The following is a 22,998-nucleotide window of genomic DNA, read 5'->3' on the forward strand; positions in this document are numbered from 1 at the left end:
CTCTGTTCACTTAATATCTAAGGGTGGGTCACAAAGAAATGGGGATATATACATTTTATCTTCCAATATGTTACTGGAACAAAGTTAACAGAATTTTTTTTTTTTTTTCAGTATTAGTCTCGCGGTTACTTAACTGTCATAAAATCGTTAAACAAATGGCTCAAAACGCCTTTAGTCATGTATTAGAGAAAATTTATGCTCCTAAGGCATACAGTCATAAATCATATTTAATCTGAATTTATTATTTCTGGGCCGGAACACTGAACCAATGCTCGGTACATTTCTGACAAATCTGCATCTTATTTACTTAACTGGCTCATCTTTGATTACTTTATTCTTAGAGATAGTATGAGTATGATTAGTGGTTGTTTTCTCAGCTTCCATGTACATGTGAGTAACTTTTGGTAACAGTACAATTGCGAGTGTTCAAAACACACTACGTTTAGTTGACTACAAAATCCACTTATTGGTCCTCTGCTGTTGTCAGTTCCACATCTACAATTAGGTACTTACTTACTTTGAAGTGTATTCATGCTGAGCTAAAATATGGTTTCACGTCTGTCATTATGTTACTTATTTACTTTGCTAGTGTATGAACTTATTTAACACTCACTCCATTTTAAAGCATAGGAAAGCACATTTATTTCATATTTATAGTGTACTGCAGCTGATTAATTTGCTCACGCGACAATCCATTTCCACTCGATCGGACGCTGAAACCTCAGGTAGTCTCTCTCGGACCTACCACTAAAGTGCATCAAGTAATTATGGACGAGCGTAATGCTAAATTCCTTAAACCTATAGGACACCATGAGCTGCTCTGTCTCATCTAACATAAGGGTACCTATGGTCGCATTCACGCCTCCAACTCATAACCTCAATACATGTAGGTGTATCCTGTCACACACTACACTAAAATAATGGCCAGCTCCAACCTTATAAATACTTCAGTGACGTGTCCACAAACACTGCTCAATTCTATTACACTGCCTTTCCTTGCTACACCAGGTGAGTTTAATCTTACAACTTATCTGCAAATTTTTCCTAACACTAAGCAATCTCTTTTACTATTTCTTAGTTAGCTCTAATGCATACACTAGGTTTCACTACCACTTCAGATCCTGCTTGTACATGAATTCATATATCTTTTTAAATTACTGTTGGTGGACCATTTCCAATAAAACAACACTTCATACTTACTATATTACCAGGGTACTATACATAATTGTTACTCAAATACATTGTATCTTAATTACTTCATACTTCCCTATTGTTTGTCACTATTAGGTTTGTCACATTAGGTATTTTCTTTTGTCACTAATCGGTAGATAGAATGGTTACATAACTCATGGCTTGATAGTCATGACAGAAAATTTTCATGTCTGGAAAGAAAAGGTCGAAGAATGAGTGAGACCTGAAATGGAAAGAAGATCTCACACAGCTGGAACTGCACAGCTGCCACACTGTGTAGAGGTTACAGAACAACCTCCTCCCTACAGCATTCATTGGTTTATTATTGACGTGATAATCATACCGGAAAATTTTGTGTTGGAAAGTAGAGGTCGAAATTTTTGGGGATAGGAAAGATGAAGATTGAGTGAGACCTGAAAGGGAAAGAAGATCTCACACAGCTGGGACTGCACAGCTGCCACACTGTGTAGAGGTTACAGAACAACCTCCTCCCTACAGCATTCATTGGTTAAATGCTGTAAATAAGAGTTAGAAATTTTAGGTGGATAGAAAAGATGAAGAATGAGTGAGACCTGAAAGGGAAAGAAGATCTCACACAGCTGGGACTGCACAGCTGCCACACTGTGTAGAGGTTACAGAACAACCTCCTCCCTACAGCATTCATTGGCTACCTATGAATTTGACAGGTCGATCTGAAAATACTTTATGATGCCTTTTTAGAACCTGTCTCAGTTCTTCCTTCTGATTGGCTGAAATCCTATCGATTTCCTGTAATTTAGTTTCTATTTTGTCTAAACTAATTGCTTCTTCTTTTTCTTCTGTGTTCAACTTATTGTTATTAAGATTAACATCCTCGTCCCAATACCTCCTGTTTTTCAGAACTCGTATAGGCAGCTCCCAAGTTTCATGATCAGTTACTACATGTTTATCACTAAAAGGTACTATAATTACTCCGGTTATTGGCAAGACCATTTTCAACTGGCTTCCTTCAAAGTCAACAACACTCTGATATTTTGACAAGAAATCTATGCCAATTAAAACCTCAATACTGAGATTGTTTACAATTAAACATGGATGATCAATTAAATTACCATTAATGTTAAAGGGCAGTAAAGCTTCTTGCTTTACCGTTTTTGACACCTTGCCAGTAGCACCAATTATTCTTAGTCCTGATACCCCCATTACTGTAAGCTTGTCCTTACCAGGTAATGCATCAAAGAAGGACTGAGATATTGCACTCACCTCACTTCCACTGTCTAAGAGACAACGTACATTGATACCCAACATATTCACTATTATTATAGGGTGGCTTATTCTAGGTTGTACAGGTGGTTCCTCACATTCATCTAGTAGTTCCTTTTGGATTTGTCTCCAACTAAAGTGATCGACATCTGTCTTCATTACATTTAGGTCACAGTGTGTAGGGGTTTCCTGAATTACATTTTCAGCTGCCTTTTCCAGTCGGTCTATTAATTTTAAATCGAAACACCGCACGACTTCATTACATTTAGTTTGCTGAACATGACCCAAATTACTGTAGTCTGAGCGATTCTGCGCCTCCAGACCGGGCATAATACTAGTTACAGCTAAACCACTTTCACCATTATCGTCGGTTTCCTTCTCAAGTGACAACTGGTCACAGCTACTGGGTTCATCGACCCCCAACAGGCTACCCTCTACATTCTCACTTATCTCCTGTCCTAAATCTATTAGTACATTATCAACATCCTGCACAGGCACTTTAGATAAGAGCACATCATCCTCATCGTAAATATAAGCATGAATTTCTTCTGCTTCTTCACCTGTCAATTCAGTATTTTGTAGCTCATCCCTACTGTTACACTGCTGCGCCTTCTCTTTCTCTTCCCACTTAGAAAGCGTTTCTAACACGGTATCTATCAAATACTGTGAGTGATCTAATATTTCTGTTGTATCCTTAGGTGCTATCGACTCTTCATCCACATGTTCAGTTTGAGTATTCTGATCTGTCTTACCAATTCCCTTAACTACTGGCTTAGGAAAAGTAACCGCCTGGTGAGCGCCAGTGTCCTCATAGACGGGAACTAGTTTTCCTGCCTCGGCCTACTGCTGTTTCCTTTATTTTCATTATAGTTAACTGGCATAGCATTGCTTTCCGTACAGTGGTTTACATGCATATTTTTGTTTGGCACAACATTACTGTCATTTGAATGCCATTGTTGGTTCTGATAATTATTTCCCCAATTCCTACCTCTCTTAGGACGGCGAACACCTACTGTTCTAATGTTTACATTGCCACTTTGCTCGTTCCTAAAATTACTATTATTGTTATTGGCATTTCGGTTATTACGTGCTTGCTCCTCATTGGCAGCAACACGTTCTACACGTTCCAAATACTCAATGAAACGATCCAGATTGTCTCTAGGGGCAGATATAATTCTAGTTTGCCAATACCATGGCAGTTTGGCTTCAAGACCTAGTATAATCATTTCAGGTTTCAGCTTTTCCGCCAAATGTGACAACCGTGAAATCCATGACCTAGCAAACTCTTTAATTGATTCCTTACCTGCATTGAAGCGTTTTCCACTCCAAAATTCTCTCAACACTTCATTTTGCTTATTGCTAGACCAATACTCATTAATGAAAGCTGTTTTAAACTCCGCTAATGTTTTACACTTTAACATAACATCAGCTGACCAACGCATGGCGTCACCTGCTAAATGGCTTCTAATAAACGAGATTTTCTCTCGTTCAGACCAAGTTGATGGAATCACATCTTCAAAATCGTTCCAGAAATCTAGCGGATGGATATTTTTATCTGGATCGAACCGCAAAAACTGCCGACACCCGATAAAAGCGGCGTTTGCAGCTACAACTTGTTGTACATTACCATTACCAGAAGTTACTGAAGCTACTTTACTTTCAATGTTAGCAATGTTAGTACTGATATTTTCTACTTTCGTTTCAACATTATCTACTCTTTGCACAATATGAGTAGTATCAGTTTTGATTGCTTCTACTTCTGCTTGACATATGTTTACTTTTATATTAACATCTTTAAATCTATCTGAGCACAGTTCAGACTCCGCCTCGATCTTTTCTGTTAACTTGTGCTCCAGCTTCGCATCTTCCATTTGGAAGTCTTTGCGAACCTCAGCAACTTCGGATTTAACTGTTTTATACATTTCAGAAAACTGTTGAGCAACCTTTTTCTTAATATCCTCATGATTGCAATCAATTTTATAGTTCAAACTGTCTAGATCCTCTTTCAACTTATTGCAACCAGCCTTGAAGGTATCGTCCATTACCTCCAACCGCTTATTAAAACTTGTTTGGCTGGCCACAATCTCAGACTTTAATTCAGCTGTCATTCTAGCATTACTGGCTGACATTTTTGCATTACTGGCAGCTATTGCTTGTAATATAACATTTAGATCAACAGCCCCAGCATCTTTGGTTTGCTCACTAGCTGGCTTTTTATCACACTCAGGTGACGAAAAACTAGCTCCAATACCAGAATCATCAAAACTAAATGAAACTTCTGATTGATTAGTCATATCTAACTGCTCCTTCTTAAACTCTACCATCTCTGATGACTGTTTCATTTTTAATTCTTCAGAGAAACTATCATCCAATAAATTTACAATTTCTACTTTCTGCTTTACTACAGGGGTCTCTATTATTGAATCATTGCCCCTTCGCACACTACTGTCAGGAGACAATACTTCATATTTCACTTTAACATTACTACTTTCATGCATATTTACACTCGAACCGTTGTCTGGATTTACAGTTCCCTCAACAGACATAGGTTCTGATATAAGTTTAACCTCAGTTTCTTTTGGCGGTTCCATCGCCGACAGTCTTTTAGTACAGGTTAGTAAAATTTTTAACAGCTTTTCACTTAACTTAGTTCCTTCTGCACGACGTATGGCGTTGCCGGCGCGGCGTACCAGGATTCCTGATGCGACGTGGCACGTTGAACTGCAGACGGCTCTCCGACGGCTGTTGTGTGTTTGCGTGGCCCGCAATTGCAGGCTCTGCGTCGGCTGCTCCAGCGGACGACTGCGGTACGGCGAAACTGGCTTCTCGCGATGCTGGCAGCACCGCTAGACTCAGTGCCAGCTCCGTCAATCCAGATGCGTTGTTAATCCAATTGCGTCGTCCACATGAACACGTAACACTTTCACTGTTTTATACTCAGTTGCGTGTCGCATTCCACTCGCGAATCCGAATAGTTAAAAATCACTTTCACTTAGTTGATTTCCCGGCCGATGCACCATATGTGGGGCGGCGGATGCGTTGGAATAAGAATAAATCTACTGTTGTATATGCTTGCGTGTTGAATAAGTTTCTAGCTTTTAGAATGTTGTTAATGCTGTCTTTTGCCGTTCTCAACACTGGCTCTCTATTTACTTCGTGGCCCCCAGAAAGTGATTTAATAAAACTTGGAGCCAGTAAATAGATATCCTAGTGCCCACTTTACCTGAGAATGTTCTTATAGCTGCAGCTTATAGCTCTGAGGAATTAGGAGATTGTCCGGGATTTCTAATCAAAAACGGTTTTCCAAAATAGTTGAGTATATTCTGAAATTCACTGAAAAAAACCACAAGTATCCCTACAACCTAACTAACAGAGCAGTTCAGAGTCTAATGCGCTGATGCAACTATAAATGTCCGAATTAAATGTTAAAAAAGAATGCTCGCCATAATTTGATGAAAATACTTCATCAAACGCCACGCTAAATATTTGGTAGAATGTCTGTCCCGCGACGGCACGTGAAAAATACGACAATACGCAAACTGAAGCTAGTTAATGAAAATCATCCCAGAATTAACACTTCACATAAAATGTCTTCATGGTTCCGCGTATCTCTAGTAACTTAATACGGCACCCGAGGCTGTTTGTAGCAGATACACTGATGCGACGCGACTACCGACACAGATGGCGTGTCATTCAGCGTCTGGAGAGAACTGGGGCCTTGCTTCCTCGCGCAGTGTTCTTATATATAAAGCCGCGGTGCGGACGGCGAAGGGAACGCCTGATCTTTCCGGCTCTCTCGACTAGCCGCTGGGCTAGTAACGCACCACTTCAAGTTACATAATAATTTATAGCTTCTTTGGCTGATGGCCGAAGAAGCTCTTAATTTAAACGTGCATTCAGCACGCAGGTAAGTATTGATAATAAAATTTTGACGTGGCTAAGTTAAATACTTTGGGCGAGAGAATTAATTAAATTACCCTGCACGCAGCAGATGAGCTCTGAACTGGCCCTGTTGAGATCCGCTATCGCTATAATTTTATAGGTATTAAAAAGAAACTTTACACATTTTCATAATCATAGCGGACCTCCAACCTATTTAAATCTAAACATCCTAGCCTTATTTACTAGCCTACTTAATCTATCTTGCTTCCTTCAGTTTTGAGACGAAAACCACAAAATCATGAATTTCCACTAAAGTCTTAATTTGTGAAATCCAAAGTACTGTTTTTATTAAATCATTATGAAAGATGAATCTAAATATAAATTTTGAAGTCTCTAGCTCTGTTCTGTTGCGCCAATGATTTTTCCAGAAAAACGTCCAAATCTCGGAAATGGCTGAAGTTATCGAACTGATATTTAACACACATTAGTTTAGTATTATTTCTGACATTCTAGAAAAGTTTTAGTTCATTTGCTTGATTTTTAAGGTATTGCGCAACATTTATGACGTCAGAACTAGTTACAGCAGACTGGCTGGCACACAATGGAAACTGATGTGAATTAACAACAGCGTGAGTAGGCTGCTTCCCTACATGTTGCCAGTCTCTGACCAATTGTGTGGGACGACACTTGATGTTTCAGGATGCCCTTCACTCGTTCTCGGGTGGCAGGTGCTGATGTGAAGGCATTACGATGTGCTTGGTGCGCAGTACGGTGGTCAGACGTTGTCGACAAAAATCTCGAATATGAGTGTGTCTGCCATCACGTTCTCATGCATCCCAACATCAGGCCACTGACACTTCCAAGCGACCCACGAAACTAAATCTTGCACGATTCTACTAGCTGGCTAAATGGAGACCCACTATGAGGCCACTTTCTGGTAACGGTGTCTCACATGAGTCCGCTCCATGGTGTCCTTCACAGTGATCACTCTATATCAGACGCTGCTCACGAACCTTATGCACCCTAACAGGTGTTTTAACAACATTGAACATGTACAACACTAATGCTCTCCCATGACCGTAGTACCTGTCAAAGACAACTGCAACTTTTAACACTTACATACTGAGACATGGTAAAATTTGCTGTTTTGAAGAGCGCGCCATAGCGCGTTGGGTGAAGCAGTCATCCTCCGTTCCTGGCGGTGGCTCCACTGTGGCAATCGCAGCTTTGGTCTCTCCCTCTGGTGTGAAAGGGGAAAGGTAGCCTGTTCATGTACATTTAAGGGGCACTATGAGCTGGCTAGGGCGAGTCTGGTCACTCGTTCAGCCGGGTCAGTGTGGGGCAGTCAGGTTCTGTCTGTTGTCCGGAGTACTAAAGTGCGCGTTATATATCTTGGCGGCCGAATTTAGGTTCGTTCTGCGCATCTGACGTCACAAAACACAGTCAGCCAATGAACAGAGAACGACGTTGCCAGATCTCGACTGCAGTGCAGAGCACAGACGAGTGTCTTGTTTTAGAAACGTTCAGTCATAAATAAAGTAATAGAACAAAAGCAATGTCTTGATAGCAGACTTTCTTTTATAGAAGGTTTGGAAAATGCATTCTTTATACCAATTACTTCATATTCTATTAATTAATTAAACCAAACAAGCAATAAGACTCCTAATTCAGGCGATAGCAAGGAAAGATGCTTGTTTCAATCTCACGAACTGCTTTTTCGCAATAAAGAACAGCGGTAATTGTTTATTTCTTATTGTACTTCGACGAAGCGTGAGTAATTCATAGTCATACCAACAGTGTTTCTAAGTAGTTGCGTGAAGTGTTAAGAGTCCTAATGTAGGTACTCTTCTCGATGAGCTGATGTAGCGGAACGGTTAAGGTGTTGGGCTACCAAGTGAAAGGTTGTGAGGTTAAACCTCCTGCGGTGCTTAATATTTTCTTTATTTAAAAACAATATTGGAGTGCCTTACTTCACGAATTTTATTCGTTTGAATGAAATTTCTAGTGCTTTGCCTCTTCATTAACTTTTTCGCTGCTGCAGACACGTGCTCCCCGCATTCCGCGCTGTGCGCGATTTTGTCATCACTGCACTTCTCGCCTGTGCAGACACATGGTGTTCCCACTGCTGTGACACACTTATCATTCGATTTCACAAAAACTATTTGGCCAAAAAATTTGATTTTTACACGTCTTCTTGACTGATACCTTCCCCCCCCCCCCCCCCCCCATAAATGACTTAATTTTGTTTTGATGTGCAGCATTAAATGTAGTAAACCATTGCACGAAATTTTGAAGAGTTTGCAGAGGTAAAAGTCCATAGCGTATACTTTCCGTATGGTCGATTTTAGTTGCCACAATGTTGAGAATTAAATGTGGACAAGATACCTAAATTTCATATAATATTTACTGTATAATAATATCTCATTTAATTTAAGTACCACATGGGTGTCGTATGTAATATTGAGAAATATTCCGTCTTTCACGACTGTAATAAATGTGTTATTTACACAGGGCGCGTTTGGCTTTATTTTAAAGCACTTCCATCGGTGAAAGGTATGGCACATACACAATGGTATTCATGTTCTATTTCTTGTTTTTGTTCCACAGTCGCAGTTTTACCAATGGTATTGAAATATTATCCCTCTTCTGCAACTGTAATAAGCGACTTATTTAGAAGAGACGCGTTTCTTTCTTTTGAAGCATCATAAGAGGACTGTATTTTGTGTCCTCCATTGCCAAGTCATCTTTCGTAGTTTTGTGCTGCGGTAGCACAATATTCAACGTTTGTGTTGGCTCATTAGTGTTTTAGCAAATAAATGCTGTTTGTGTGTGCCACACATAAAATTATATTTGACATAGCTCTGAGCACTTCACTGACAGACGGTATATTCAAGTCCTAATGTTTTTGTAAGTCCACAGTTTAGTTTAATATATTTTGTCTACTTCCTTTTGATTGATTGAAGTGCTTTAAAATAAAGCCAAACGTGCCCAGTGTAAGTAAAACTTTTGTTACAGTCGCGAAACGTGGAATATTTTTTCAGTATTACATACGACACTTATGTGGTACTTAAATTAAATGAAATATATGGGTATCTTGTCCACATTTCATTCTCAACATTGTGGCAACTAAAATCGACCATCCGGAAAGTATACTCTATGGACTTTACCTCTGCAAACTCTTCAAAATTTCGTGCTATGGTCTACTATATTTAATGCTGCATAATAACTGCGTTGAACATCGAAACAAAATTAAGTCATTTATGGGGGGAAGGTATCAGTCAAGAAGATAGGAAAAAATCTAATTTTTGAGCCAAATAGTTTTTGTGGAATCGAATGATAAAAAGTGTCAAAGCAGTCGGAACACAATGTGTCTGCACAGGCGAGCAGTGCAGTGACAAATCGCCCACAGCGCGGAATGCAGGGAGCACGTCTTTGTAGCAGCGAAAGGGTTAATGCGGCCGTGGTGGCTTTACTTCATGAACTGCCCGCTCCCCCCTAAACGTAAGCTTGCGAACTATGCCATTATGGCGCTGCTTCTCTTGGCCGTGCGTCGCGTGCAACTGGCAACGCAGCAATCTCCCGCGTCTAGGCGGGCACGCGCGAGCCGCCAAGATAAAAGAATTGAACTATAGTATGTGTTAGGCCGCCAGTCTGCTCGAGTTTGTTCAGGCGATGGTCATTGACGGTTGGATCGGTCGGTTGATCGGTCGCGCACTGGGACACAAGATGTCTTGTCCGTCTTGAGCGTCGGCGCCACGTCAGTCCAGTGGGCCGCGCCGTTTAGTGAGGGGTAGTGGCTTCGCGGCCGACACGTGAGGAACGGGAGTCAACCCACGACATCGGTCTGGCCGCTGCGAGCTGCGACGCCGTGAGACGGGAGATCGGCGCGCCTTCCTGCGTCCGTTGAAGCGGCCGGCAGCGGACGGTTCGGGAGAGCGTTTTGGGGGTGCTGCGCCAGGTCTTCGCCAGACGTCGCAGTTTAGTAGAAGTTAAGGGATTCGTGGTATGTTGTTTCATTTACTTGTTAAGTTCTATTGGTTTTCTTGGTCAGTCTTTCGTCCCCAGCTTGCTCGTCTGTCCCTCGTCAGCATTTGTTAGGCAGTTATTGTTTGTCCGTCTGTGTGTCGGTCTGCCGTACGTTAATAGCTGCCTCTGTCATGTTCGTCGGATTCGGTGTTAACGAATTTATTGATGGAAGTGTAACGGCCGAATTACTGAAATATGTTTTTATCTTGCCTATCATCTTCAGTGACGGTATATGTGTAGTGTAGAGTAGGTTTGGCCAACCTTGTATATTTTATGTAAACCTGCATTTCATGGGTTTTTATTTAAATGGCTATTTTATTATATAAGGTTGCCATCCTTCCACCGTAAGAGGGTTTTTTTTTTAACTTCAAGTTGCACCTTCGGTGGCAAGTAAGTTTTTTTAATGTGAGTGTTTTGTACCGTTTCCATCTCTCCTACGGGGTGCATAGTTTATGTGTTTGTGTGAGTTTTTAAAATTTTTAGTTTAAAGTAATCTGGTGTGTTGCAGATTTGCACCAGTGTAGTCTTTCAGAGGTTGTTGTGAGCGTTCGTGACTACGGCCGTGTTAAAAGGGAGCGGCAAGTTTCCCAGCCCAAAAGCTCATACTGTCAAAAAAAAAAAAAAAAATTGTTATTTCTGCCTCTGAATAAATTGTAACTTGATATTTAGAGGGTGCTTTCTGATTATAATTTTTAAATCTGTTTTTCTTTTTTTTTAAAAAAAAGGGCTTTTAGGAATACAATTTCCATTTCTTGAAAGAAATTTGTTTTCATCAGTTACCCATTGACAACTAATTCCACGCTCACATAGTAAGATTAAATGTGTTAATGTTCTTGATGAATCGCCAGTAAATAAAGTAAATTCTTTAATAAAAAAGATTCGGAAAATAAATCCACGGTTCACATATCCACCGATGGACTGCACTAATACGAAGTTGCATAGACGTCCGACCATGACATTTTGGTGCTTCACTTATTTTGCCAGTATAGCTGTTTTATCGAAGAAAAAATTTCTCGCCTGCGACAGTCTACTTCCGCGCTTGTAGAGAATATAGTCCGTCCCAGAGACGCGGCGGATGTGCCGGTGTTCCTGGTTACCACGCGCCGCTTGCGGCAGCTGTAGCGGTGCGCTGCCGCGGGCATGGCATTGTCTGCTTCCGCGAGCAACTGCACACGCCGCTGCTTTCAGGAATGCGTGTATAACCGCTCATCTGCGGAGTGTGCCTTCGGGCCCGAACTGTCAATGCACCCGTGTGCAATGGCTGTTACAACAAGACGTCAGTGTGCCGTTTGGCTTCCAGCTGCGTTTCCCACTGTCCTATTTTCACTTTGAACAAAATTGTAGGTTGTTGAACATTAAACCACTGTGTGCCGAGACCCACAGATCACAATCTATACTTACTCAACAAATTCCTGTATAAAATGAAGCAGGAACTACTTTACTCTGAGCTGCTACACTCCACATTCTTCATCACAAGCTACGATTATGTAAATACCGTTGTATAAGTCGCAGTTGTTGTGGTTGTATTGAGATTCATAAAGTCGATCCCTGGCTTTCAGTCCGGTCATGCACTCTGTGCCGAAGACGAGGAGGTTCGGAGCGGAGAAGCAGGAGCCTAGCTTTTCTCGTGTGTTAACGTCTGAACGGGATAGTACTCATTACGGAGAAGGAATACAGTTTAGCAAGTGGCTAGAATGTGAAAACACGGTGAATGCCATTGCACTGCAAGGGAGAGTGGACGGCACATAGTAGTGTCAATGATGTTGTTGTTGTTGTGGTCTTCAGTCCTGAGACTGGTTTGATGCAGCTCTCCATGCAGTGTCAATGATAATCTGTCGTATTGTTGCGATGGTTCTTTTAAGGCATCGTTTAGCGTCAACTGTCCCGGATCTAGTGTATAGCACTCTCTGCTGTTGACGTGCTAGATCAAGCTGAGGTCAGTTAAACTTTGGTGCTTCTGTTCAACAGTAAATGAATTACCAAGAGGTAGCCTGTATGAGGAGGGACACAGTTCATTGAACAACTTCGTGTACTGAATTGGTATGTCGTATTTTGCTCTCCACCGATGTTCTTGGTAATTGTATACGGATCAGCCAGAACATTATGACCATCTACCTAACAGCCGGTACGTCCACCTTTGGCACAAGAAACAGTGGCGGCGCGTCGTGGCATGGAAGCAGAAAGGCCTTGGTGGGTTGCCACCACATCTGCACACACAAGTCACCTAAACTCCGTGTTAATTCTGGGTAGGGGAACCTTGAGGTCTGACGTCACGTTCAATCCCATCCCAGATGTGTTCGGTCGGGTTCACATCTGGCGACTTGGGGCGGTGAGCACATCAACTGGAACTCCCCAATGTATTCCTCGAATCACTCCATTACAGCAGTGGCCTTGTGACATCGTACATTATCTTGTTGAAAAAAGCAATTGCCGTCAGTAAACATGATGGTCATGAAGGGGAGTACGTGGTCTGCAACCAGTGTACGATACTCCTTGGCCGTCATTGTGCCTTTCACGAGCTTTACTGGGCCCATGGGTGCCCACATAAATGTTCCTCAGAGCATAATGGAGCCGCCGTCAGCTTTTCTCCGTCAAGGAGTTGTTCCCCTGGAAGATGACGTATTCGTGCCCTCCCATCAACATGATGAAGAAGGTGTTAGGATTTATCAGGCCATGCAACCCTCTTCCACTGCGCCAACATGCCCGTTTCACTCGTAGCTGCCGATGTCGAGCTGTTAACATTGGCACATGCTTGTGTCGTCGGCTGCGGATACCAATCGTTGGGAGTGTTCGGTGCACTGTGTGTTCAGGCACCCTTTTACTCTGCGCAGCTAATGTTAGTTACGCCGGAGTTCGCCGCCTGTCCTGTTTCACCAGTCTGCCCAGCCTACGAAACCCGACATCTGTAATGAGGGGCGACTGCCAAACTTCACGACGTGGTTTCACCATGTGTCTAAGATGCACACCACAGTGTTGAGCAGAAATGGAGAAAGGAGGAGTTTCACATCCATCAGGAACTGTCATAAATTTAAGAACATAGACATTCATAAATTTTGCCTACAACAGCATATGGAAGCATGTGCAACAGAAGTTGAACTTCATAAAAAATCCTTCATAATATTAAGTGCATATCGAGGACCTGCAGGTAACTTTAATCTGTTCATGAACCACCTTGAAGCTGTACAGGCCCACTTAACAACCAAAAACAAAGAAATAGTGGTTGCTGGTGACTTAAATGTAGATTTCCTTAAATACTCTCCCAACAAGAACTTATTTGAGTTAGTAACACTATCATTCAACTTAATTCACACTGAAAAGTTCCCAACTAGAGTAGCCAATTTTCACAAACAGTCATTGATAATATATTTATATAAAAGTCCAATGAACAAAATTACTTTACAAAACCAATAGTCAATAGCCTCTCAGACCATGACATGCAGGTCCATCTGTTAAATGTTATTACTGAAGAGGATATAAAATCTGTTAAATCTGAACTCAAGAGCGTGATCAATAAGCCAAAAATTGATTGTTTTAGGACACTCACTGGAGTGATGTTTACACCTGCTCGTGGCATGAATGATATATATATATATATATATATATATATATATATATATATATATATATATATATATATATATAACGCTTTTGCTAATAAAATGCTTACCTTATTTGAACACTGTTTCTCCCAAAACTAACCAAGGTTAGGCCAAAGCCAACAAAGAAGCCATGGATTACTCAAGGAATAGAGGTGTCTTGTAAAACAAAAAGAAAACTGTATCTGTTAATCCGAAACAGTTCTGATCTTGATGCTACAGCACATTACAAGAAATACTGCAAAATATTAAAGGCTGTAATACGGACATCAAGCAAATATATGGCAAGGAAAACATAGTTATATCAGATAATAAAATAAAGACAATATGGGATATAGTGAAGGAGGAGACCAGTAGAACCAGACATGAAAAGGGGCGAATAGCATAACAGTAAATGATACACTGGTGACAGATGTGTATAGTGTTGCAGAACTTTTTAACGACCATCCTATAACTGTTACTGAAAAGATGGGGTTGTCAGGTTCATCAGATGCGTCCATGGGATACCTCAGACCAGACATTTCAAGTAAATTCCATAATTTGAATTTCCATCTAGGGCCCTTACTTTTTCTTGTGTATACCAATGAACTTTCATCAGTAACATTAGCAGATGCCAAGTTTGTTTTGTTTGCCGATGATACAAACATGGCAATAAATAGCAAATCAAGTGTAGTCTTTGGTAGATCGGCTATTAAAATATTTGTGGACATTAATTACTGGTTCCTGCACACTCCGCTGCACACTGAAAATCTCATTCTGGAAACATCCCCCAGGCTGTGGCTGATCCATGTCTCCACAATATCCTTTCTTCCAGGAGTGCTAGTTCTGCAAGGTTCGCAGAAGGGTTTCTGTGAAGTTTGGAAGGTAGGAGACGAGGTACTGGCAGAATTGAAACTGTGGGGACGGGTCGTAAGTCGGGCTTGGGTAGCTCAATCGGTATAGCACTTGCCCGCGAAAGGGAAAGGTCCCGAGTTCGAGTCTCGGTCCGGCCCACAGTTTTAATCTGTCAGGAAGTTTCTTTTGAGCCGTGGTAAATTTGCTGTTTTGAAGAGCGCGCCGCAGCACACAATGTGAAGCAGTCGCCCTCCGTTTCTGGCGGTGGCACCGCTGTGGCAATCGCAGCTTGGTGTCTCCCTCTGGTGGGAAAGGTAGCTTGTTCACGTGATTTTAAGGGGGCTATGAGCTCGCCAGTAGGGGGGCGAGTCTGGTCAGTTGGTAAGCCAGGTCAGTGTGGGGCAGTCAGCGTCTGTCTGTCGGTCAGAGTGCTAGTATGTGTAGAGTGCGTTAGGTCGCCAGTCTGCTCGAGTTTGTTCAGGAAATGGTCATTGGCGGTTGGATCGATCGATCGGTTGATCGGTCGCGATCTGGGACACAAGATGACTTGTCCGTCTTAGCGTCGGTGCATTGTGAGGTCGCCACGTCAGTCCGGTGGTCCGTGCCGTACAGCGAGGGGTAGTGGCTTCGCGGCCGACACGAGAGCAACAGGAGTCAACCTACGACATCGGTCTGGTCGATGCGAGCTGCGACGCCGTGAGACGGGAGATCGGGGCGCCTTCCTGCGTCCGTTGAAGCGGCTGGCAGCGGATGTTTCGGGAGAGCGTTTTGGGGATGCTGCGCCAGATCTTCGCCAGACATCGCAGTTTGTTAGAAGTTAAGTGATTCGTAATATGTTGTTTCATTTACTTGTTATATTCTACTTGTTTTCTTGGTCAGTCTGTCTCTCGTCCACATTTGTTAGGCAGTTAGTGTCTGTCTGTTGGTCGGTCTGCCGTACGTTAATAGCTGTCTCTGACATGTTTGTCGGATTCGGTGTCCACGAATTTATTGCTTGAAGTGTAATGGTCGAATTCCTGAAATATGTTTTTATCTTGCCTATCATCTTGAGAGGCGGTATATGTGTAATGTAGAGCATGTTTGGCTAAACTTGTATATTTTATGTGAGACTGCATTTCATGGGTTTTTATTTAAATGGTTATTTTAGTATATAAAGCCAAGCCGGTGGGCCGTTCCGTACAGCGAGGGGTAATGGCTGCGCGGCCGACACGAGAGCAACCCTTCCACTGTAAGCTTTTTTTTAAAAAAAAAATCAAGTTGCACCTTCGGTGGCAAGTTAATCTTTTAATGTAGGTGTTTTGTACCAATTCCATCCCTCCTACCGGATGCATAGTTTATGTGGTTGTGTGAGTTGTTAAAATATTTTTAGTTTAAAGGAATTTGGTGTGTTTCAGATTTGCGCCAGTGTAGTCTTTCAGAGGTTGTTGTGAGCGGTCGTGACTACGGCCGTGTCAAAAGGAAGCGGCAAGGTTCTCATCCCGAAAGCTCATACTGTTAAAAAATTTTTGTTCTTTCTGCCTCTGAATAAATTGTAACTTGATATTTAGAGGGTTCTTTCTGATTATCATTTTAAATCTGTTTCATAAAAAGAAGTCTTTTAGGAAATAAATTTCCATTTGTTGAAAGAAATTGGATTTGTTTTCATCAGTTACCCACTGGCAACTACTTCCACGCTCACATAGTGTGATTAAATGTGTTAATGTTCTTGATGAGTCGCTAGTAAATAAAGTAAATTCTTAAGAAAAGGTTTTGAAAGTAAATTCACGGTTCATCTTTGTTAATAAACTTTAAAAAACGTCCAACATGCAGTTCAGAACTTGTAAGGGGTGTCCCATGAGTATATGCCTAACATATTATGACAAGTAGATAGAAGTGGACAGTGTTAAATTCTTCGGATTGCAGCTTGATAATAAATTCAACTCGGAGGAGCACACCACAGAACTGCTGAAATGTAAAACAAATGCGAATTCTGTCAGAAATAGGACATATAAAGATGAAAAAGCTGGCATACTATGTTTACTTTCACTCCATAATGTCAGATGGGATTATTTTTTGGGGTAATTCATCAAGCCAAGCTGAAGTTTTCCGGGCACAAAAACGTGCAATAAGAGTTATTACTCGGGAACAACCTGCAGAGGCCTGTTTAGGAAACTAGAAATACTAGCCACTGCTTACCAATATATTTATTCCTTAATGAAATTTGTCATTAAAAATATACCATCTTTTTCAAACCAACAGCTTAGTTCATGGAATCAATACTATAAATAAGAATAATCTTCACAAGGATTTAAAGTCACTAACACTTGTTCAAAAAGGTGTGCATTATTCAGGAACATACATTTTCAATAACTTGCCAGGAGCCATAAAAAGCTTAACAACCAGCGAAATTCAGTTTAAGAGGCCAACTCCTTCTACTACATTGATGAATTTCTCAGCAGAACCAACTGCTGATTTTGTGTGTGTGTGTGTGTGTGTGTGTGTGTGTGTGTGTGTGTGTGTGTGTGTGTGTGAAGTACAATCAAACTTCTGCACCATTTCAGTGCAGTAACGTTTTCATTGTAAATAAGTATTGTAGTAGGTCTATTATATGTTTATTTCCTTATAAATAAATTTTTTTAAAATTTTAAATTCAGTGCATTAATGCGATCTTAGTAAATGAGTTTTGTGAAAGGATCCTTTCATATAGTGTTCATCAAAAGAAATAAAATGAAGAGAAAGAAAAGGACGATCATCCACTTGGGACCTGTGGAAGGTATATTAACTTACTTGTTTTAGTTGTAAATATTTGTCATCTGACATATTCTACACCCTGGAGGACCTCCTCACTACGGATCAATTGGGTTGAAAGTAAATCTCATCTATTCTAAACAGCACGTCTCGAACACCCCACAAGTCGTGCAGTTTCCGAGATGCTTGTGCCGAGCCGCCATGCCATCACAGTCTGCCCTTCGCGCCTTCTCCACTCTACACACGGATAGCACGCTCACTGAAACTAGCAGTCATTCCTCACCTGGTGACGCTGCTGTCACCTGAGCGTGTTTATATCGACAGAAGGTCGGTGGTCGTAATGTTCTGGCTGAACGGTATATTGCTTATGAATTCTACCTGCTACTAACTGTGTTAACCTTTATTAAGAGCTTTAGTCTTCGGCGTAGGTGCTCACTGTTAATAAAACGTTTCGCAAGCTCTCATTCCGATGGAGAGCTTTTGTTGTTGCCATAATTGTATATTAGATGTTGACGTCTCGGGGTTTCGAAATTTACGTTATACTCGCTGGCTAAAGCACATCCGCAAGCTGTTTTGCCTCTGAGCATGGAGTTTTAATTTAATTTTAATGGTTGTTCAATATTTTAAATGTTGTTGTTGTTGTTGTGGTCATCAGTCCTGAGACTGGTTTGATGCAGCTCTCCATGCTACTCTATCCTGTGCCAGCTTCTTCATCTCCCAGTACCTACTGCAACCTACATCCTTCTGAATCTGCTTACTGTATTCATCTCTTGGTCTCCCTCTACGATTTTTACCCTCCACGCTGCCCTCCAATACTAAATTGGTGATCCCTTGATGCCTTAGAACATGTCCTACCAACCGATCCCTTCTTCTGGTCAAATTGTGCCACAAACTTCTCTTCTCCCCAATCCTATTCAATACTTCCTCATTAGTTATGTGATCTACCCATCTAATCTTCAGCATTCTTCTGTAGCACCACATTTCGAAAGCTTCTATTCTCTTCTTGTCCAAACTATTTACCGTCCATGTTTCACTTCCATACATGGCTACACTCCAGACAAATACTTTCAGAAATGACTTCCTGAGAAATCTATACTCGATGTTAACAAATTCCTCTTCTTCAGAAACGCTTACCTTCCCATTGCCAGTCTACATTTTATATCCTCTCTACTTCGACCATCATTAGTTATTTTGCTCCCCAAATAGCAAAACTCCTTTACTACTTTAAGTGTCTCGTTTCCTAATCTAATTCCTTCAGCATCACCTGACTTAATTCGACTACATTCCATTATCCTCGTTTTGCTTTTGTTGATGTTCATCTTATATCCTCCTTTCAAGACGCTATCCATTCCATTCAACTGCTCTTCCAAGTCCTTTGCTGTCTCAGAGAGAATTAGAATGTCATCGGCGAACCTCAAAGTTTTTATTTCTTCTCCATGGATTTTAATACCTACTCCGAATTTTTCTTTTGTTTCCTTTACTGCTTGCTCAATATACAGATTGAATAACATCGGGGAGAGGCTACTACCCTGTCTTACTCCCTTCCCAACCACTGCTTCCCTTTCATGTCCCTCGACTGTTATAACTGCCATCTGGTTTCTGTACAAATTGTAAATAACCTTTCGCTCCCTGTATTTTACCCCTGCCACCTTTAGAATTTGAAAGAGAGTATTCCAGTCAACATTGTCAAAAGCTTTCTCTAAGTCTACAAATGCTAGAAACGTAGGTTTGCCTTTCCTTAATCTTTCTTCTAAGATAAGTCGTAAGGTCAGTATCGCCTCACGTGTTCCAGTATTTCTACGGAACCCAAACTGATCTTTCCCGAGGTCGGCTTCTACTAGTTTTTCCATTCGTCTGTAAAGAATTCGTGTTAGTATTTTGCTGCCGTGGCTTATTAAACTGATTGTTCGGTAATTTTCACATGTGTCAACAACTGCTTTCTTTGGGATTGGAATTATTATATTCTTCTTGAAGTCTGAGGGTATTTCGCCTGTCTCATACATCTAGCTCACCAGATGGTACAGTCTTGTCAGGACTGGCTCTCCCAAGGCAGTCAGTAGTTCCAGTGGAATGTTGTCTACTCCCGGGGCCTTGTTTCGACTCAGGTCTTTCAGTGCTCTGTCAAAGTCTTCACGCAGTACCGTATCTCCCATTTCATCTTGATCTACATCCTCTTCCATTTCCATAATATTGTCCTCAAGTACATTGCCCTTGTATAGACCCTCTATATACTCCTTCCACCTTTCTGCTTTCCCTTCTTTGGTTAGAACTGGGTTTCCATCTGAGCTCTTTATGTTCATACAAGTGGTTCTCTTATCTCCAAAGGTCTCTTTAATCTTCCTGTAGGCAGTATCTATCTAACCCCTAGTGAGATAAGCCTCTACATCCTTGCATTTGTCCTCTAGCTATCCCTGCTTCGCCATTTTGCACTTCCTGTCGATCTCATTTTTGAGACGTTTGTATTCCTTTTTGCCTGCTTCATTTACTGCATTTTTATATTTTCTCCTTTCATCAGTTAAATTCAATATTTCTTCTGTTACCCAAGGATTTCTACTAGCCCTCGTCTTTTTACCTACTTGATCCTCTGCTGCCTTCACTACTTCATCCCTCAAAGCTGCCCATTCTTCTTCTACTGTATTTCCTTTCCCCATTACTGTCAATTGTTCCCTTATGCTTTCCCTGAAACTCTGTACAACCTCTGGTTCTTTCAGTTTATCCAGGTCCCATCTCCTTAAGTTCCCACCTTTTTGCAGTTTCTTCAGTTTTAATCTACAGGTCATAACCAATAGATTGTGGTCAGAGTCCACATCTGCCCCTGGAAATGTCTTACAATTTAAAACCTGGTTCCTAAATCTCTGTCTTACCATTATATAATCTATCTGATACCTTTTAGTATCTCCAGGGTTCTTCCATGTACACAACCTTCTTTCATGATTCTTAAACCAAGTGTTAGCTATGATTATGTTGTGCTCTGTGCAGAATTCTACCAGGCGGCTTCCTATTTCATTTCTTAGCCACAATCCATATTCTCCTACTAAGTTTCCTTCTCTCCCTTTTCCTACTACCGAATTCTAGTCACCCATGACTATTAAATTTTCGTCACGCTTCACTATCTGAATAAATTCTTTTATTTCATCATACATTTCTTCAATTTCTTCGTCATCTGCAGAGCTAGTTGGAATATAAACTTGTACTACTGTAGTAGGTGTCGGCTTCGTATCTATCTTGGCCACAATAATGCGTTCACTCTGCTGTTTGTAGTAGCTTCCTCGCATTCCTATTTTCCTATTCATTATTAAACCTACTCCTGTATTACCCCTATTTGATTTTGTGTTTATAACCCTGTAGCCACCTGACCAGAAGTCTTATTCCTCCTGCCACCGAACTTCACTAATTCCCACTATATCTAACTTTAACCTATCAATTTCCCTTTTCAAATTTTCTGACCTACCTGCCCGATTAAGTGATCTGACATTCCACGCTCCGATCCGTAGAACGCCAGTTTTCTTTCTCGTGATAACGACATCCTCTTGAGTAGTCCCCGAACCGCGGGACTGCTACGGTCGCAGGTTCGAATCCTGCCTCGGGCATGGGTGTGTGTGATGTCCTTAGGTTAGTTAGGTTTAAGTAGTTCTAAGTTCTAGGGGACTTATGACCTAAGATGTTGAGTCCCATAGTGCTCAGAGCCATTTGAACCATTTTTTGAGTAGTCCCCGCCCAGAGATCCGAATGGGGGACTATTTTACCTCCGGAATATTTTACCCAAGAGGACGCCATCATCATATAACCATACAGTAAATCTGCATGCCCTCGGGAAAAATTACGGCCGTAGTTTCCCCTTGCTTTCAGCCGTTCGCAGTACCAGCACAGCAAGGCCGTTTTGGTTATTGTTACAAGGCCAGATCAGTCAATCATCCAGACTGTTGCCCTTGCAACTACTGAAAAGGCTGCTGCCCCTCTTCAGGAACCACACGTTTGTCTGGCCTCTCAACAGATACCCTTCCGTTGTGGTTGCACCTACGGTACGGCTATCTGTATCGCTGAGGCACGCAAGCCTCCCCACCAACGGCAAGGTCCATGGTTCATGGGGGGGATTGTAAATGTAGTGGTAAAAAAAAAATTAATTTGTGAGCCACTAAGAGGATGTTTCGCATATGTGTTGAATTACTGCTATCTTGATCCGATCTTGAAGTATTATGTTATTCAGATGAGCAAAATTGTGTATTCTATTTAAGCTTGCGGTGAAGAAGCACCGTATGTAATTCACGGCCCGTTAATTGCGGATGAATGTGTATACATGTACTGTATGTATGGAAAGCAACGATATTACCAAGGACTAAAGGCAGTTATTGTCATTACATCGAGGACTGTTAATGAGAACTGCTGATGCAGGTTGTGTAATTTGCTTATGAATGCTTTACTGTGGCATGAAATTGTGAGACTTTGAGTTTCAGAGTTAGTAATATTAACATAATAAATCTTAACAGGTCATTAGGCACGTAAACAAATCACGTTATCGAACCTGCTAACTACTAGGCCACAACATTACAGTGTGTGTTACAGTTACTCATCGTATTATTCACGGATGCGGCAAGGAAATAATAACTGCTTAAACGCGTACGAACGAGTCGATAGATCTACATCAAGCTTCCTACGATATCGATTTCCTGTGTACAGGTAGTTGATCTATAGGTTCTGATGTGTGAATTTGCCAGCATCAGAATATGAGACATATACGACCGCATCTTTTGATTGCGTGGGTTGAGAAACTTATATTATTTACACTGCTCAGGAAACGTAAACATTTGTATTTGACATAAATTTCTATTTCATACCTCTTCCCGTTCCTAAGAAAAGGGGGTCCAAACGGAGTGATCACAAATGACAAAAATCTTTTTATGTGATATAATCACAAATTAATAATTTTCGCATTTTTCCTTTGCTTGCGCTGTTAAAACTTGCCGTTCGCCAAATTTTAAGATTCCAACTGAACCCAGGTTCCCTTTATGTTGTAAGTAGTTAGTCTGTGAGTACCAAAATATGTGACATAAACGGCTGTGTTTACTATTACCTTTCTTCTGTTTCAAAATTTTAAACTAGCGCCATTGTTGATGCATTTTTTTTTTCTGTTAAAACTTGCCGTTCGCCAAATTTTAAGATTCCAACTGAACTCAGGTTCCCTTTATGTTGTAGGTAGTTAGTCTGTGAGTACCAAAATATGTGACATAAACGGCTGTGTTTACTATTACCTTTCTTCCGTTTCAAAATTTTAAACTAGCGCCATTGTTGATGCATTTTTTTTTTTTTTTTTTTTTTAATGGACTTGTAGTCCGGGGTGATATGTTACAATACAGCATCACCGGTCTATTGCGGTCTAACTGTGTTGGTGAGGCGGTAAATTTCCACAGGGCAGTGACTCAGTCACTGCAATTCACTTTGAAGGTGTGGCGGTGGGACTTGTAGTCCCGTACCACCCTCTGACGGTGATAGTGCTACATGA

The sequence above is a fragment of the Schistocerca piceifrons genome, chromosome 4, assembly GCF_021461385.2.
Source record: "Schistocerca piceifrons isolate TAMUIC-IGC-003096 chromosome 4, iqSchPice1.1, whole genome shotgun sequence".
Classification (NCBI taxonomy): Eukaryota; Metazoa; Arthropoda; class Insecta; order Orthoptera; family Acrididae; genus Schistocerca; species Schistocerca piceifrons.